Raw genomic sequence first — 18,833 nt, forward strand, 5'->3', positions numbered from 1 at the left:
GTTGGGAGCCAGTGTCGCATTCGCAGTGTATCCAAATGTTTCCCCTAACAAAGCCACAATCTCCAGGCAATTTCGCGGGCCATTTTTCCCCCCCACCTCTCTCTCCCCCCCCCCCCCAACCAGCGCCAGCTTTGTGTGCCCGCCGGTGCAAGGCTGAGACTTTGGAGAAGCCCCAGCTGCGTTGCAGGGTGAACGAGCTCCAAGCCAGCCAGGGCCGGCGTGGGAACCTCCACCGAGCTGCCGCTGTGGTTTCCTGCAAACTGAGCGTGCCATTAGAGGAAGTTGGTGGGGTGATGCAGTCGAGATACCTGCAGCCTTAATTAACCGCGGCGAGCTGCACTTGAACCCGTCGACCACGGGCGGACCCGGCAGCGCCAGCGGCCCGATCTGGGCTCAGGGCTGCGGGGGGTGTGTGTCTGTGTGTGTGTGTGGTGTCTGTGTGTGGGAGGGGGCGTGTGTATGTGTGCAGGGGGAGAGCGGGGGGCGTCACAGGGCCCCCACTCGGGGGTGTAGCTGCGTCGCGGGAGCCCGCAGGCCTCTCGCGGCCTGGGCCCAAGCTGGCCCCAAGCCCCGCCTCGCACGCGCACTCCGCGGCCGCCGCCGGCCCCTCCCCCCTCGCGGCCCCGGGCCCGCCGACCCCCGCCGCTGCCGCCGCCGCCGCCGCCGGCAGCCCCGCCCCCGCGCGCGGTGACTGGCTCACGCCGGCCGCCAGCCCGGCTGTGGGCGGTTGGGGCGCAGCCCGCGGGAGGCCGCCCCGCCCCCGTCGCGGAGCCGCCGCCGCTGCCGCCGCCGCCGCGCGCAGCCTCCCCCCACCCACCCCCCCTTGGCCGCGGGGCGGTGGCGCTGTTGCCGCCGCGGCCTGTGAGGCCGTCACTCCCCTCCGCCCCTGCCCCCTTCCCTCCTCCTTTCTCTCCGCTCCCCTCCCTTCGCAGTCTCTCGCTCGAGTGAATGTGGCGCGGCGGCGCGGGACGCGGTCTGGGTCCCCGCCGCGGCCCCGCGAGCTCCTGAGGCGAGAGACGCGGCCGCCGTCGGCCCCCCGCCGCCCCCCGTCACTCCGCCCCTCACCCGACGCGCCCCGGGGCGGGGGGAGCCGCTGCCGCCGGGGGCCGAAGACGACGGCGGGGAACGCGGGGGACGGCGGCGGGAAAGCGGGCGAGCAGCTAGCCGAGAGGGTGCGAGGGCCCGGAGGGCCGGCGGGGACGGACGCACGGACGGCCCCGCCGCCCGGCCGCGCGCGGGGGTGACGGGCCGTGGGGGGGGGGGCGCCTTCGAGCCTCGCCCGGCCGCGCGGCTCGGGCTCGGGCTCCGGCTCGGGGGCGGCCTCGGCGGCGCGAGGCGCGAGGCGCTGGGCGCGGCGGGCGCTCTCGAGACAATAACCCCGCCGGCCGGCCGCGGGGGCTGCGGCGGGGAGGCGGCGGCGGCGGCGGCCTAGCGCGGCCGAGACTCGCGCCCCCGAGCAACCCCCCCTCCCCCCGAGCGGGGGGCGTCTGGGCCTCGTCCGGGCCGGCCCGGGCCGCCGCGAGCCGGAGCGTCCCGGCCGACGCCCCCCGCGGCCCCCCTCCCGCTCGGCGGCGCGCGGAGCTGCTTTTCCGGGTTCCCCTGGACCGAGCTGGATCCTGCTGCTCTCGCCAAGGCAGGAAGTGAGTTGCGCTCGCTAATTCCGGGCGGTGTCACGAGTGAAAAGTTTCCCACCGCCACCCCCCCCCGCCCCCACCTTGGGCGGAGAGCCTGGCGGTGGGGGAACTGGGGAACTCCTGCCCGACGCCGGGACCCGAGAGCCCGCCGGACTGCCAACCCCCCCCACGCCCCCGCGCCGCGGCCAGCCCCCCGGCCGGCGCGCCCCGCGCTCCCTTCCTCCTGCGGGAGGCCACTCCACATCCGCCCTCGCCGGGGACCGAAACTCGCCGGGATCCAGGGAGACTCGCGAAGGGAAGGAAAGAAATCATGTCCGGCCAAGCCTTGACAAAGCTGCCCTGAGACGCTGCCCGGCCGAGAGGTAATTTTTTGCATTTTCTCAGGAGGGAGGGAAAGAGGAGGGGGAGAAAAGAAAAAAAAAAAAAAAGTCAAGCAAGTTGCGAGGCTGCCGCGCCAGGCAAGCAAGGAGACGAATCTTGAGGGGGGCAGCGTTAAAAAACAAAGCAAAAGTGAAATGAAAAGGAAAAGGGCTGGTTTGGCAGCGTCCGGCCGCGGTGGAGCTGGCGGGGGGCGTCGGTGAGGGGCCGGGGTGGAGGCGTGATGTGCGCCCCCGTCGCCTGCCGTCTGCGCTCGGGCTTCTGGCCGGGGAAGCTGGCTCGGAGGCGGCGGGGCCGGCGTTGGGAGCCCGCGGGAGACAGCGCGCTTATTGTTGGGGCCCCGAAACTTTTTTTTTTTTTTATTTCCTGGAACATGAGCACCGTGTTACAGGATGAAGTTGCTGAACCTGACAACTTTGGCTTTGCAGGGAAGTTGGGTGCCTGCAGCGAGCGCCCCGGCCGAGATGGCTGCCACATTTGTTTGTACTGGGACCGAATTTTTCGGCTCTGGCGCTCTTCGCATCGAGTTTTTAGTTCCAGCTATTATTATTTTTTTTTCCTTAAAAAAATGTGGGGGAAAAAGTTGTTTCGTTGGATTTGATCAACAATAGCAGTAACAGCACAAATCGTTTTTTCTTTTCTTTTCTTTTCTTTTCTTTTTTTGTCCTTTTCATCCCGAAGTGGGTCGTATAAGTATGAGTTTTTGATGAACTGGTTTCTTGCAGACTTTTAGAACCTGGTTGTAACACTTGTTCGGTTGATTGATCGACCGCAAGTATCTGCTGGGTTTTCCTCGTTTGTGCCCCAGTAGGACGAGAAAGGAGATTGTTGAGTGCGGGGAATGAAGAGAGAGGTATCATTGGAAAGTAAGGGGCAAGTCTGCCAGGAGCTTCATTTTGTTAGGGCTTTTCTGCAGGGCTGAACAAGACGTATGTAAGGGGAAAAAACAGCCCAAAACGGGGTGTGTGTGTGTGTGTGGTGTTAGTGATTGTGATAAACAGCTGTATCTTTCTGGAGCGTACATTATGTACATTTCTGTATTGACCCAAGTTGTTTTGCCCGTTTTTTCCCAAGGAGTGATAGGTACTTCACTATCCAGACCCCCAACTTAGTGAAGCATGGGAGACTTTCCTCTCTAACGAGTTAGAGACTCAGTTATGCCTAGTTCTTTGTAGCTCAGATTAGTTTTGGTCGCTGCAAATTATTCCTTCAGCGATGTTTTTGTGTTTAATTTAAAAGTCAAGTTTCTGCTAAAGGAAGGCGAAAGATAATAGTGTACTTTTGAGTAAGTATTGAGTATGCTGTTCTGTTGGGTATTGGTAGGTATATGCCAGATACAAATTGATGTTTGGATTGCCCAAATTACTTCACTGCTTGTTATTTGTTGCTTTTAAATACATGTCAAAATACGAATCATTTAACTCTTTATTACTATATATGTTGTTTTGATTCCCCCGGAGATCCTTTTTCTTTTAATGTTAATTAATATTTGGAACTATCAAGTAATTCCTGTTTAAGTTAAAGTAGCTTTATCAAAGACTTTATAGTGCATAATCTGCTTTATGATTTTGGAGAAGGTATCATTAGGTGGAGGAGAAGGTTATTCTTGGACATCTGAAAGAATGGCACAAAATAGATGGCATTGAACTTCAGTTTCCTTAAATGGCTTATACTTGGCCTTGGAACAACAAAGCCTTTCTACATAGAACAGGTTTTTTTTAAGAGAATTATCACTTGCATAGATATTTCTCTATGTTGTTAAAATTTACATATAAAAAGTATTGTAGTACTTTATAGTAACTATTTAAGTTCCTAGTTGTAGAAGTTGTTCTTTGATTTTTTTTTTTTTTTGGCTTGAGGGAACAAGAATGTTTAGATGCACACAGTACATTTTTTTAAAAACTGAGATACTCACTTTTGTAATTGCCTTTGATTCTTTTTATTCTCAGCATAGCAAAACTATGTTACTTAGAATGGTACTGGTTTAACACTGAAATAACTAGTGAACTTTTAGCTTTATATTATTGTAAAACTCTGTAAATATTTTCAAAGTCCTGTCTAAATTATGGCTGGTTTTAAAGTATCATTTTAAAAGATACTCAATTACATGTTTTTAAATAATTTCAAAATTGGGATTTTTATATCTTGTACATTTCCTTAAACTTGTGAGTAGAGATTCCTCACAAAATGTTTGTTTATATCGTACAAAATGTACATTTAATGACTTTTCTAAAGGTACACAGGAGTTTTCAATAGTCATGAATGTAATCCCTTGACTAATTAGGTATTAAATTATGCAGTCCTTGATGTTTGAAATCAAACTGTTGCTGTTTTCATGTATGGAAAGCTTACAACCTTCAAATATGGCAGTCATATTTTTATTGTATGCTATTACTGGATGAGATGGCAACTGTAAAGTTAAATTACATCATTGGTAAAGTTCTAAAATCTTGTTCTTTTGGCGATAGTGGTATTGAATTGTTGGTAGTAGTCATACCTTACTTTAGGGAACACTTTAAAATTTCAGAAAAGTAGCTATTGATAGCATAGTTTTGAGTATAAGCTGTTTGGGATTTAGAAATAGATTATAAGTGATTACATAGTATTTTGGGGGAGGAATTTTGGGTCACACTGGGTAATGCACAGGGGTCACTCCTGGCTCACGCACTCAGGAATTACTCCTGGTGGTGCTCAGAGGACCATATGGGATGCTGGGAATCGAACCTGGCTTGGCCGCGTACAAGGCAAATGCCCCACCCGCTGTGCTATTGCTCTAGTCCCTATGTAGTATTTTGGATAATGAAAATTGTAGTGATGTATAGCAAAGTTTTTCCCCTAATTATTACATAAATCAGATTTTCTTTAAATATACTTTGTTGGTTACATTTTCATTTGACTCCCTTGCTCATCCTCTTCTTTGTACATGCCCCTTTCCCCCATTGGAAACACACCTGGTTTATAAGCTAAAGAGGTCTTTCTCTCTCTCTTTTTTTTTTAATTCTGACAAAATACTTTGTTTTTGTTCTTAACTGTCTACAGTATACTTTCCTGTTTTAATTGTTTTGTCATTAAAGATGTGTATGTGAATTAATGTCTAATATCTTCATTTGACTTTTCTAAGGAGATAAATTTACTTCTGTTTTCCATTTTTTCCTTGACTTATTTCACATTATTATTATTGCTATTTTGGGGGGCGCCTGTCTTGGATCTGTATTGTACCCATATTCCTTATATTTCTTTCAGCTTTCTCCTGTCTTTTGTTTCTTAAATTTAAGAATGAAATGTAGCTAATATTCAGTTTTCTTGTATAATTCCTTTAGCTTATTTTTATTTATTTACTTTCCTAATTTTCTGTATGTTTAGCTGTTCTTTCTTAATTATATTTTGCCCTTTGCCTCTTTTATTAGTCCATGGTTTTCACTTGAAAAGCTGTCCAAAGCATGAGTAGGAAAACTATTTGATTAACCCCATTTACTTTGAATATCCACCCCCACCCCCTCACCCCACTTTTTAGATTTTGGGCAATGCTCAAGAATTACTTCTGGTGGTGCTCCATATGGGACCATATGGGATGCTGGGGATCAAGCCTAGGTCCACTGCATGGACCTAGGCCTTCAAGCACCCTACCCACTGTTCTATCTCCAACCGTTTTGAATATATATTTTTTGTATTCCAGCTCAATTTATATATCAGTATATTAATCTTGCATTTATCTTTCATTAATATTACTGGTTAATATTTATATTTTGTTTCCTCAGTTATTTTGAAAATTGTTCTAGAACTGGGCTGAAGAGATAATTCAACAGACAGGGTGCTTGCCTTGCATGTGTCAGCCCAGGTTTGATCCCCTGAGGTCTGCCAGGAGTATTGCTGGGCATCACCGGCTGTGACCACCCTCCTTCCCTTTCAAAAAAAAAAAATTATTCCAGAGCTCTACCTATCTTAAAAGAGATCAAATCGTTAATATTATGCTTCTCTTCAATTCCCATACCTTTTTGTTTTATTATGCTTTTGAGTTTTTAAAATCAGAATATTACCCCTACATCTCCCATTTGTTTGTTGTTGTCGTTCCTTTTCTTTCTGTCCTACCCCTCAAGTTAGATGTTTGCTCTATCAGTATTCCTAGAATTTGGAATTGCCACCTTTTGTCTTATTTCACATTTCTTTTCCTTCTGTTGATATCTTCATGAGACCTATTGTTACTAGTTTTGGCATATTAAATACGCCACAGGTAGCTTGCCAGGCTCTGCCCCGTGCAGGCGGGATACTCTCCATAGCTTGCCAGGCTAAGAGCCTCCAATCGTTGGGAAAGATGAGTAAGGAGAGGCTGCTAAAATCTCAGGGCTGGGACGAATGGAGACGTTACTGGTGCCCGCTCGAGTAAATAGATGAACAACAGGATGGCAGTGACAGTGATACAGTGATATTTTCATGATAGAGTGTGGTTTGAGTGTAGAACACACACATGCTTGGTTGTGGTGCTTGCATATTCGGTTGTGGTCACCAGCGATTGCATACTTTACCAGTGCTTGCCCTGGGTCACACTGCTTTAGTTGTGGTGCTCATGCACAGACTCTGGGTTTGTACTCCTGGTCACAATGTTAGCAAATCATTTTACTTGCCATGCTCACCAGGAGTTGAACCCTTTTATTTGTGGTGCTTTCACACAATGACTGTGGTGCAGCTGAAAATTGGTTGCTGCATCTCTGATCTCAGACAGTAGAGCTCCCAGGCTACTAGGATTAATTTTGGTGCATGTGGCAGTGCTGGGGATTGAACTAACAACCTCATGTTTGCAAAGCAAGCACTTTAGTCACTGAGTCATCTCTTGTTCCCCACAGACTTTATTAAAGTCTTTAACCTTATTATCACTTCAGTTTTATTTCTTTTGCTTTGGAACCACACCTGATACTGGGATACTGGTGTTTGCTCCTGATTCTGCTGTTGTTGCTCCAGGTGTACATGGGGACTAAGTTGTGCCAGGACCAAACCTTGGGCACTGGCATGCAAAGCAGGCACTCCAGTCCTCTGAGCTATCTCTCTATCCCTGTCACTTTACATTTTATATCATGTCTCATTTAGTGAAAGTCTTGAAAGTTTTATAAGTGATAGTCTGTAGGTCAGTAGATAACAATATATAAAATTAGGTTAATAAAAGATGATTTACGTTAATCAGTGCAGGTTATTTATGACTTCAGATATATAAACTAGCAGAAAAGCTAGAAAATATTAAAAAGATTTAAGTGATCTAGCAGGTATAATAAAATTAGGGGGCTTCCTTTCACAAGGGCATCCTATTCAGAGCCCACTTTTGCATACAGTGATCTATTTTCTGACTTTTTGATGTATTAGATGGAATGAGAAAGGAATGAAATGAGACCTTGACAGTACTATAAAATTATGACTGATGGCTTTATGGCAAGAGAAGAAAATGGAAAGAATAATTTTGAAAATGAGTCTTCTGGGCTACCTTGCTTTAGGGCAGAGACCTTATACAGAGGATTCACTTTATAATAGCACAAAATAATTATAAGTAGTATTAGCTCTAAGGTTAGTATATCAGTCTTGGTCTTAGGATCCCTTCCTATACTTGCAAATTATTGAAAACTCTGCATTACTTTGGTGTTTAGGTTGGTTATACTTAGTATAATTCTCAAGTTAGATTTTTTTGGTTTGTTTCTGTGCTACATTCAGTGATTCTGGAGGCTCACTCTGGTAATGCTCAGGAAATCATGTGTTGCCAGGTATTGACCTAGGTTTTCTTCATGGAAAGCATGAGCTAATTTCATTGAGCTATTTCTCTTAACCCAAATTAAGAAAGAATTTAAATTACTTTAAAAGTAACAGTAAGCCCTTGCATGTTAACATGATACTGTTTTTGGCTGTTACTTTGTTTTTGTTCTTTTGGCCATGCCTGCAGTGCTCAGGGTTACTTTTACTCCTTGTTCTGTGCTCAAGGATCACTCCTGGTGGTTCTGGGGGACCACATGTGGGGCCCGGGATAGAAGTGAGGTTGGCCATGTGCAAGGCAAGCACCTTATCTCTCTGGCCCCGTTTAAGTATTGTTTAATAAGAGTGTTTTGAAATAGGTCTCGAGAAAAAAAGTGTGTAGTACTAGGAATTGAACTCAGCACCTCACATTGCAAGGCATGTATTTTACCATTGAGCACATCCCTAGCTATACAAATAGTTACTTTATTTTGGTGATACTGGAGATGTAGTTAGTGGCTTTGGACATACCATGCATGCACTTTACCTATTTGACCCACCCCCACCCTAACTTCCAAGTAGTTTTTTAAAGTTTAGTAATACTGGATATTCTTTTTACCTTAAAATTCGTTGCTTTATCTTGCGTTTTACATTTTTTACTGGTTTATAATTTTGTAGCATCACATACTAGTTATTTGGTAGAAACTGGTTTGTTGAGTTAAATTTTACTTTCTCCAAATGTTGACACACTTCATTATGCAATAGCAAAGAAAAGCAAGAAAATAAATTGTTAGTATCATAACTATTAGAAAAGTTTTCGGAGGCTCGTGAGTGTAATGTGACAGAGACAAATTTTCAACAACTCTTAAGTTTTCAATTGGAAGTTTAAATATTAAACAGAGGCATCAAGTATTATTAGTGCTTGTGTTGTGTCAGGTGACTGACAGTGGTAATGGGTGGGGTGGAATAGGCAGGAATTGCACCCAGGGCTTCTGTACATGCACATCAGCCCTTTGCACTATTTTTCCTGTCCTAGTGTTTTTGAAGTTGCAGGCTTATTGATTTGTTTTTGGATTGATTGTTGCTATTACTGTGGTGTCTTTGGCTTGTACACTTGGTTGCATTGCTCTTACAGTTGGTTGCTGTGTGCTGGGTTTCACTTTAGGCACCAGGAATCCCACCTGTTAGTTACTGGTGGATTGCACTGGGCAGTGTGTGACAGTGCCAGGGATCAAACTCATTGCTTTATGCTTGCAAGGCAGGTGTTTTAATCCTGAACCTCATTCCTTGAGCCTTATGTGGTTTGTTCTGAGAGTTCTGTCAAATTTCTAAGTCTGGAGGTAAAAGACCTATACAAAACACTGCTAATAAATAAGAGAGAAATAAGAGAGGACATGAGGAAATGAAAACATATTCACTGTTCATGGATCAGGAGGATTAACATTGTCAGGATGGCAATATTCCACTGAGCATTATACAGATTCAGTGCTGTCCCTGTGAGAATACCCATGACATTTTTCAAAGAAATAGATCAAACACTTCTGAAATTCATATGGATTAATAAATCGGGTCCTGAGTAGCCAGAGTAGTCCTAGGGAAAAAGAAGATAGAAGGTGTCACCCTCCCCAATATCACACTGTACTACAAAACTTTAGTAATTCAAACAGCATAGTGTTGGAATAAAGACTAGTGAGGGTAGCAGGGATTAAGGGAGGGTGAGTGACAATGTTGGGGGTTGCTACGGCAGGGGATACTGGCGTAGGAAATGTACACTGGTGGAGGGATGGATCTTAAAAAAGTTTTAGACTGAAACCTGATCATGAAAGCTTTGTAACTGCATCATACATTAAGGAAATAAATCATTGTCACTGTGTCACTGTCATCCCATTGTTCATCAGTTTACTCGAGAGGGCACCAGTAACGTCTCCATTCGTCCCAGCCCAGAGATTTTAGCAGCCTCTCCTTACTCGTGTTTCCCAACAATTGGAGGCTCTTTTAGGGTCAGGGGAATGAGATCTGTTATTGTTACTGTATTTGGCATATTGAATATGCCACGGGGAGCTTGCCAGGCTCTTCCATCAGAATAAATTAAATAACAAAATAAAAAACAATGACATGTCATACCTATAAGAAAAATCAAAACATCCTCTCCCCATAAAAACAATTTTTTGTGTACTAATTAAAACTAGTTTCTAGCTTCTTTTAATGTCTAAAATCCTTCTTTCTTTAAAATCTTTATTTTGTGGCAGAGTGATAGTATATTGGTAGGGCACTTGCTTTACATGTGGCAACCCAGGTTCCATCTCTGGTGTCCCATACAGTCTCCTGAACACTGCCAGCAGTAATTTCTGAGTGTAGAACCAGGAGTAAGCCCTTAGCAATGTAATAATATTAAGCACAGCATTATTTACAGTGGAAAACTGAAATGAATTTGTCAAAACTAGGGGAATATATAATGTCTATATAATGGATATCATTCTGAAATAACTCATGAAATAATTTTCATAAAATATAAATTTCATATAGAGTATTATTTTCATGTATATAGATAGATGCCTTTATGTGAAATGCAATATATAGCAGTGTCTGAAACACCCGAAGGGAAATAAATCAGAATGTCTTAGTGCACCACCATATTCTTGAACAGTTGAATGGCCCCATTGGCCAAGAATCATCAGGAATGATCCCACAAGACCCTAGAGCACCACTTGGTAATAAAATATTATTTTTATAAGAGAAGACTTTACTTTCTTATTGCATCAAACAAATGGATGTAAGATTAAAAACTCAGAGTAACACTAGGAACACATTAACATCACTATCAACGTTAATTAAAGACTTACTAAGCTCACATTTGCTTTCATATAATCATTTTCTAAATAGATTTTAAATAGAATTATGTCTTAAATTTACATTGAAAAATTAATTTAAAACAGAATTTTGAGCAGTGGATTTTAATTTGGCTAAATCATTTTTTAAAATGTTTTACTGTATCAGATATGCTTTTATATTCAAGACTGTGTTTTACAATTTTTTTCCTAATTGTTATAATACTTTTATATTTTTCCATCATTTTAAAAAATTTTTTAATTTATTTATTAGTGAGTCACAGTGGGGGTACAGTTACAGATTTATACATTTTCATGCTCATGTTTCCTTCATACAAAGTTCAAGAACCCATCCCTTCACCAGTGACCATTCTCCACCACCAATAAACCCAGCATCCCTCCCCCCCAATCCCATCTCCCCCTGCCCCCATCCATCATTATTTTTTACATTTGAAATAAACCTGTTAAATATAAAAGTATAAAAATGATATTCAAAGTCACTAGTAATTTTACAATTCATAAAAGATGATAGCATTGGGAGAGGTGAGAAAGGACTTTCCAATTAAAAAAAAAACAACACTCTCAGATCAGTGGAAAGAATTGAAAATCCAGAGACAGATCCTCAGGTACATGAGCAGTCCATTTTTGATAAAGGCCAAAATAACTATGAAATAGAGTAAGAAAAGCCTCTTCAACAGATGATGTTGCTGGTTGGCCACATGCAAAAAAAAAAAAAAAAGAATTCTTTGTAATGCCATGCACAAAAGTCAAATTAAAATGTATTAAATACCTTGATATCAGATCCAATCTATAAGTTACATTAAGGAAAATGTAGGCTAAACTTTCCATGACATTGAAACTAGAGGCATTTTAAAGAAGTTAAGACCAGGGGCTGGAGTGATAGCACAGCGGGTAGGGCATTTGCCTTGCACACGGCCGACCCGGGTTCGATTCTCAGCATCCCATATAGTCCCCCGAGCACCACCAGGAGTAATTCCTGAGTGCATGAACCAGGAATAAATCCTGTGCATCGCTGGGTATGACCCAAAAAGCAAAAAAAAAAAAAAACAAAAAAAAAACCAGTTAAGACTATTGACCAAGCAAACAGAAACAAAGATCAACAAATTAGAACTACATTAAGTTAAGAAGCTTTTGCACCTCAAGGGAAGCTTAACCAAAATACAGAGACATCCTGCAGATTGGGAGAAAATATTGGCCCACCGCTCATCTGATCAAGGGATAATATCCAAGATATATATAAAGCACTGGTAGAACTTTACAAGAAAAACAAATCCAGCCCCATCCAAATAAAAAAGAAATGAGAACAGATGAGCAAAAACTTTCTCAAAGAAGTATAAATGGCCAAAAGGCATGTGAAAAAATGTTTTCTATCACTGATAATCAGGGAAATATAATTGAAACAACAATGAGATAGCTCCTTACACCATAGAGACTGGCAAACATCATAAAGAACAAAAACAACCAGTGTTGGTGTGGATGCAGAGATGATAGTGGCGAGAAGGGACCCACATTCACTGCTGATAGGACTATTGATTAGTCCAACCTTTCTGGAAAACAATATGATCATTCCTCAAAAAACCTGAGGAATTGTGCCCTTAGTTAACACAGAAATTCCACTTGGCATATATCCCATGGGACCAAAAACAATGTAGAAAAGACATTTGCACACCTGTGTTCATTCCAGCACTATTTACAGCCAAAAATCTTGAAAACCAGATGTCCAAGAACAGATGACATTGGTGGATTGGTGGAGGACAGTGGACACTGGTGAATTAATGCTGAAACATTGTATTTCTGAAGCCCAGAAGTTACAAAGAGTAACTTTGTAATTCACTTAATAAAAATTCACTTAATAAAAACTTAATAAAAATAAACAGAAAGGTAGTGTTTAGAATATGTTAAATCTTTCTAACCTTAGTTTGTCATTCATTCAGGTCTAAATGATGTTTCGTGTAAAAGGGCCAGTTTAGTTTATAACCTAAAGTAATTATGCCAGTGCTTTTCCTCAGCATTGTTCTTCCTTTAACATATACTGTGAAAATGTGTATTGACTTGTTTGAATAAAGATATATATGATGCAAGGTCTCATACAAGATATGTGTTCTACTTCTGAGCTGCATCCTTAATTCATTAAAATTCTTTTTCTTTTGTTTTTGGGTCACACTTGGTGATGCTCAAGGGCTACGCAAGCTTGATGCATTATTGGGTTCATTTCTGGCATTGCTTCAGGGGACCATTTAATGCTGAGGACTGAACCCAACCCCCAGTATGCAATGCTTGAGCTCTAGCCCATGGAATTGTTTCTCTGGCTCCATTAGAGATACTCCCTTTTCTTGGTTTGGGGGCTACACCTGAAGATGCTCAGGTCTTAACTCTTGTTGGTGCTTGATAGAATCATGCCTATTATTGGGTATCAAACCTACATTGGGTGAGAGCAAGACAAGCACCTTAACTGCTGTTCTTTGTCTTTGTTCTCTGAAGAAATTCTCAAGGAAGAGTGGAATTAAAAGAAATGAGGGCCAGGGAGATACTCCAAATGCTTAGTGTGTTGGTATTATACCCAGCGCTTCATGGTCCCTTGGGCACTGATGGGAGCAGTTCAGACACAGACAAACCCCCTCTCCCTCCCTCCCAAATCTGGAAATACATAATGGTAATATAGCTTGATATTACTGCCTCTGAGCTAGGGTTCTAGGACACTACTATTGTTTTTGTATGTTGCTCTCTATTTTACTGGTCTTTGTTTCCACCACACCCAGCTGTGTTCAATATTTACATGTTCTATGAACTGTTTTGACTATGCAAGGCAAGTGCCATAACCCTTTACTATCTCTCCAGACCCAGTTGCTGTCAATTTATACTGGGAAAGGGCTGCTGATGCTTTTTAGTGTTAGAAAGTTTGGACCTTGAACACTCTTGGAAGATATCTCAGAGTACGTGAGAATTTAGGTGCATGTTGGGAATTGGGAATATGAGATTTTATTGAATTTTTTTCTCCTTGGTGTTGCAGTCTATCAAAATCCTGAGGCTTAATCTTTTACTTCAGATTTTTTCATTTCTTTCAGTAAGTTTTGGTGTGGTGGATAGAATTTCAAAGAATTTTTTTTCCCCACACAGGATTTGAAATTTTCATGATTATGCTAAGTGTTGGATCCCCCATACTACAAAGCATTGTACTAGATGTACCCTTTTCATGTAACTGTTTTACTATAGTTTTATTACTTGACTGACTGCCCAGGATACAAATCTGCCAATCTTTCTTTCTTTCTTTATTAACAAAATATTTTGGACACCCTACTTTTATGTTTCTTTTTGTATCTGCCTAGCCAAATATATTGTGTTTTGCTGTCATTCCCACTCCACCTCTAATCATTTTTACATTCTCTGCAAATTTCCTTATTCTAGTTCAATTTGTTTTGTTTTTGTTTTTGGACCACGCACAGCAATGCTCAGGGTTTACCACTGACTTGGTGCTACGGGCTCACTCCTGCAGTGCTCAGGGAATTGGGTGTGTTGCCTGGGATGGAATCAGGTTGACTCTGTGCAAGGCGAGTGTGTTAATACCTGTACTATCTCTCTGACTCTCCTTTCTAGTTTTAATCTGTAGATACAGCCTTTTCGGGTGTTTATATATACTTCTTTTCTACTTTAATCTTTCTCATGTTTTGAAGCTTGGGACAATAAAACCCTAAAAGCATAGTACAAAGATAATTTTTGTTTATATAAATTTTTCACCCATACCCTGCCTTTCCCAAATACTTTATTTTCTACAATAAAGACACTTTCTTACATTGACTTTGTAACAATCAAAATCAGGAAGTTAACAAGAATGCATTCTAATATCCGAATCTCACTGGATGTGTGATGATCTTTTAGAGCAAAAGAATCCAGTAAAGTCATTTGTCTTTTTAGTCTCTGTAAGTTTACAACAGTTTTTGCTTCCTTTTAAGATCTTAACACTTTTTTAGGCTATTCCTGGAAACAAACTCAAGACCACACATGCAAGGCAAGTGCTCTACTGCTAAACCGTATCCTTGACCACAAAGTCTTTTTTTTTTTTTTTAATAATGTAGGAGTACTGCTGATTTATTCAGCCACTGATTAAGCTGATTGAATTGGGCATGAACTCCACATTACTTTTATGTTTATTCTATTCTGAATGTTAACTTTATTATTATTCCCCCCTCCTTTTTTATTCATCATGAGATACAGCTACAAAGCGTTTATGTTTGAGCTTCAGTCATGTAATCATCAAACACCCATCCCTTCACCAGTGCACACTTTCCACCACCAAAATCCCCAGTATTCCCCCCAACCCCCCATTCCAATCCTTCCCCTGCTTGTGCAGCAGACAATTCCCCCTATACTCTCTTTCTGCTTTGGTTACATTCGATATTTCAACACCAATCTCACCACCACTCAAACCTGCCAAAAAGGCAGTGCTAGACAATTTGTTTTGTATTGCTTGTTATGGATAGAGTATAATGTCCAAGAAATTCTGTGTCATTCTGTTCTGGGAGCTTTAGTGTATAGTCTCTGGGTCTTGGCTATTGATGAGATTACATGGTGCCAGGGGCAGTTTGTGGGTGTGACTGCCAAGATACTGGAAAACTGGGGATCTGGGAGGAGGAGGCCCAGTCCCGATCCAAGCAGGCTTGGAGGTCTCAGTCATGGGTTCCCGCATGTCTGGGTTTTCCTGTAGTTCTGCTCTCTGGTGAGGTTCATCCCCTTTTGGGTGAGGCTCATCCAGGCATGTAGAGAGTGACCTTGGGCATGGTGGCGATTGGGTTCTGGAGGTTTTTGACTGCCGGGGTTCTGCTTGAGGCAGGGAGGGAAACTCAACCCACCCCGCTCCGAGGTGCCCCGATGAAGACAGCCTGGCACAGGGTTGGGGCATTCTGCTGCGCTCTCTTCTGGGAGCTTTAGTTTATAGTCTCTGAGTCTTGGCCATTGATGAGATTACAGGGCGCCAGGGGCAGTTTGTGGGTGTGTCTGTCAAGGTACTGGAAAACTGGAAACCTGGGGGGAGGAGGCCGGAGCTCTAATCCAAGCCAGCCTGGGGCTCTCAGTCATGGATTCCCACCTACCTCTGTGCTACAGACCCTAACTGCGTCTTTTGATCTCTTTCGAGCTTTATGGGTCTCTGAAATAGGGCCAACAAATGAGCTTAAATAGCTGAGATGGAGGTGGTTTGTGGGTACTGTGGGCTGTTTAATTCTTGGTAAACTTGGCCCCAAGTTGTTGGGGTCTGGATAAAGGCACAGCAGCAATTTTGGGGTATTTGGAAGTCCGAAGGTATCATCAAGCTGATGAACTTGCCCCACAGGTACAGGTTTACCTGCTAGCGGCACCATACTCCCATTTTTTTTTTATAATGTAGGAGCTCTGCTATTTATTCAGTCAATTATTGAGCTGATTGAATTGGGCATGAACTCCATGACCACAAAGTTTTAACACTTTAAATATTACTGATCTAGTTATTTTATAAAATATTCCATAATTAGCATCTGATCAGATTTTATTTTTAGAACTTTGATGTTTAGATATTTGTGTTCTGAAAGAAGTAATGCTGCTTTCTTATTTTATCTTATGGGGCAGATAGTTTCAATTTTCTCAACTGATAATTAGTGATTATCTGATTAAGATTGTAATTGCCAGACATTTTTCTGTCTTGGTACTATAGCACTGTCATCCCGGTGTTCATCAATTTGCTTGGGCAGGCACCAGTAACGTCTCCATTATGAGACTTGTTACTGTTTTTTGGCATATCGAATATGCCACAGGTAGCTTGTCAGGCTCTGCTGTGTGGGTGGGATACTCTTGGTAGCTTGCCGGGCTCTCCGAGAGGGACGAAGGAATCGAACCTGGGTCAGCCATGCCTCACCCACTATGCTATTGCTCCAGTCCTCTTGGTACTGTTTTCTCAAAAATTAATTTTTGGGGTAGGTATTTTGAAAATATGCAAACACTTGTTCCTCCTCAGATTCTTACTCATGTCTACAATTACTCATTATTACGATATACATACTCATATGATTCTATACTTCTTTATCTCAGTTATGAAATGATATTAATTTCAGTTCTATGCTAGTGCCACAGGGTTTTTAAATTTTACTGACTTTCCATAAATGTAATTTATCTGGTAGTGAAAATTACTCTTGTTTCTATAAATTGTTTTAAATGAGATGGGATGAGGTAAACATTTATTCATACGTGTTCATTTATTTTCAGTCATAAGTCCCTTTAGTCCAATTAATTTCTGAAGTATTTCTAAAGGGATATAATTTAAAATGTAAATATGTTGGGGAAATAGTTCAAGTGCTAGAGCATAAGGCTAACATGTGCTACGCCCTGAGTTTAATTTCCGGAATTGCATGGGTCACTGAACACCAAACTCAGGCCCATACAACCACCCATAGGTCCCTCCAGAGCTACAGGGTCCCTATGTAAAGGTACAATGTGTATAGTATATATAGTAAAATACACTTAACACTTAAAGGAACTTTCCTTTTGGAGGTGGGGGAACTGTTACAGATGTCTATGCCCATCGGTACTTGGGTTCACCTTTTTCCATTTCTAGGAGAGGTTAGCAGACTACCAGGGCTGTATCCAGTGTACTGGGTATTGAACTCAGGGCCTTGCACATGTGAGGCATAAAGCTGTCTGCACTTGAACTGTATCCCTGACCTGAGAAATATTTCATGTCTCAGTAATTTCAGGATACAGTTTGAAAGTTGGATGGAATTATTACTTTGTGCATGTATGTGTGACGAGGTTGGAGTGACTAGATCCCCAAGGGTATTCAGGTTTTCAGGGGCCCTGGTGTGTGTGTGTGGGTGGAGGGGAAGGTCTGATGTTTAGATACTTTAGCCTAGTGGTACAGGGGATACCATTGATACACCTGTTGGTATGCTGAAAGCCCTGTGGTGCTGGGGATCAGACTCTGGGACTAATGTATTCAGGCACACACTGCAGCCTTTTATCTGTCTTCCCAGCCCCTGAAATGAATACTTTGATTATCTACATTGGATGACGTGTATAATATTGCAGCACAATTTTAGAATGAATCCAGTGATTCTGATGCAGCTGTGTTTTTCCTTTTTGGCATTGTGTTGTTTGTACAAACCCAGAAATTTGATCATGTACCTATCATCCTGATAATAGGCCTTAGAATTTCAAACCTTAGACCAATTCTAGAATTTGGGGATAGGGGCAGGCAAATGGTTGTTTCACTTATATTACTAACAGTGCACGAACTCTTTAGTCTGAAAGTGAATCTTCTTGTTAAGGCTAGAATAATTTGACTTGATTTAACCCTCTCTGGAGATTTTAGAAGTTGTTTCAGCATATTAGAGTATTTGTGTGTGTGTGTGTGTGTGTGTGAGAGAGAGAGAGAGAGAGAGAGAGGGAGGGAGAGAGAGAGAGAGAGAGAGAGAGAGAGAGAGAGAGAGAGAGAGAGAGAGAGACTACAATAGATCAGTCTTCTAGGAAAAGATAAGGATCCTGGCAGTAGCAAATGGATTCTTTGGGTGCTGTGTTAATCTCTGGGGACTTTAAAAGATTTAGTTAATTGTCCTAGGGCTAAATGCAGAGTAGCAAAGACTGTGTGTAGTAGATGCAGTCTAATTCTTCATAAAGAGCACTTTTTAAAAAAAAATTGCCCATAAGCCAGAAATGTTTTTTTTTTTTTTTAATTAGTGAATCACTGTGAGGTACAGTTATGGACTTACAACTTTTCGTGCTTGTGTTTCAGTCTAGAGCCATAGCACAGCGGGTAGGGTGTTTGCCTTGCACAAGGCCAACCCAGGTTCTATTCCTCTGCCCCTCTCGGAGAGCCCAGCAAGCTACCAAGAGTATCTCGCCCGCACGGCAGAGCCTGCAAGCTACCCAGGGTATATTTGATATGCCAAAAACAGTAACAAGAAGTCTCGAGATGGAGACGTTACTGGTGCCTGCTTAAGCAAAATCGATGAGGAACAGGATGACAGTGACAGTGACAGTGTTTCAGTCATACAATGCTCGAGTACCCATTCTTCCACCAGTGCTCATTTCTCCACCACTGATGTTCCTAGTATCCCTCTTATCCACCCCCCACACCCCATCCCCTCCACCCCTCCCCACCTCTGTTGCAGGGCATTCCCTTTTGTTCTTTCTCCTTTTTGGGTGTTGTGGTTTGCATAAGAGGTATTGCGTGGCCATCGTGTTTGATCTGTAGTCTACTTTCAGCTGCCATCTCCCATCCCCATCCGGTCCTTGAGCCACA

General features: G+C 42.9%; 1 protein-coding gene across 3 annotated transcripts in view; it reads left to right on the forward strand.

Moving 5' to 3' along the window:
- The first annotated feature begins 1,438 nt into the window (after nucleotides 1-1,438).
- Nucleotides 1,439-18,833, forward strand: part of ERBIN (erbb2 interacting protein) — a 105,287-nt gene continuing 87,892 nt past the window's right edge. Inside the window, exon 1 of one of the 3 annotated variants that reach the window (XM_055144665.1) lies at nucleotides 1,439-1,996. The gene's annotated coding sequence lies outside the window, so the exon portion shown is untranslated. The remainder of the gene's footprint in view (nucleotides 1,997-18,833) is intronic. The other 2 variants (XM_055144714.1, XM_055144608.1) reach the window with 2 other exon arrangements.

This window comes from Sorex araneus, chromosome 1, assembly GCF_027595985.1.
Source record: "Sorex araneus isolate mSorAra2 chromosome 1, mSorAra2.pri, whole genome shotgun sequence".
NCBI classification, from domain to species: Eukaryota; Metazoa; Chordata; class Mammalia; order Eulipotyphla; family Soricidae; genus Sorex; species Sorex araneus.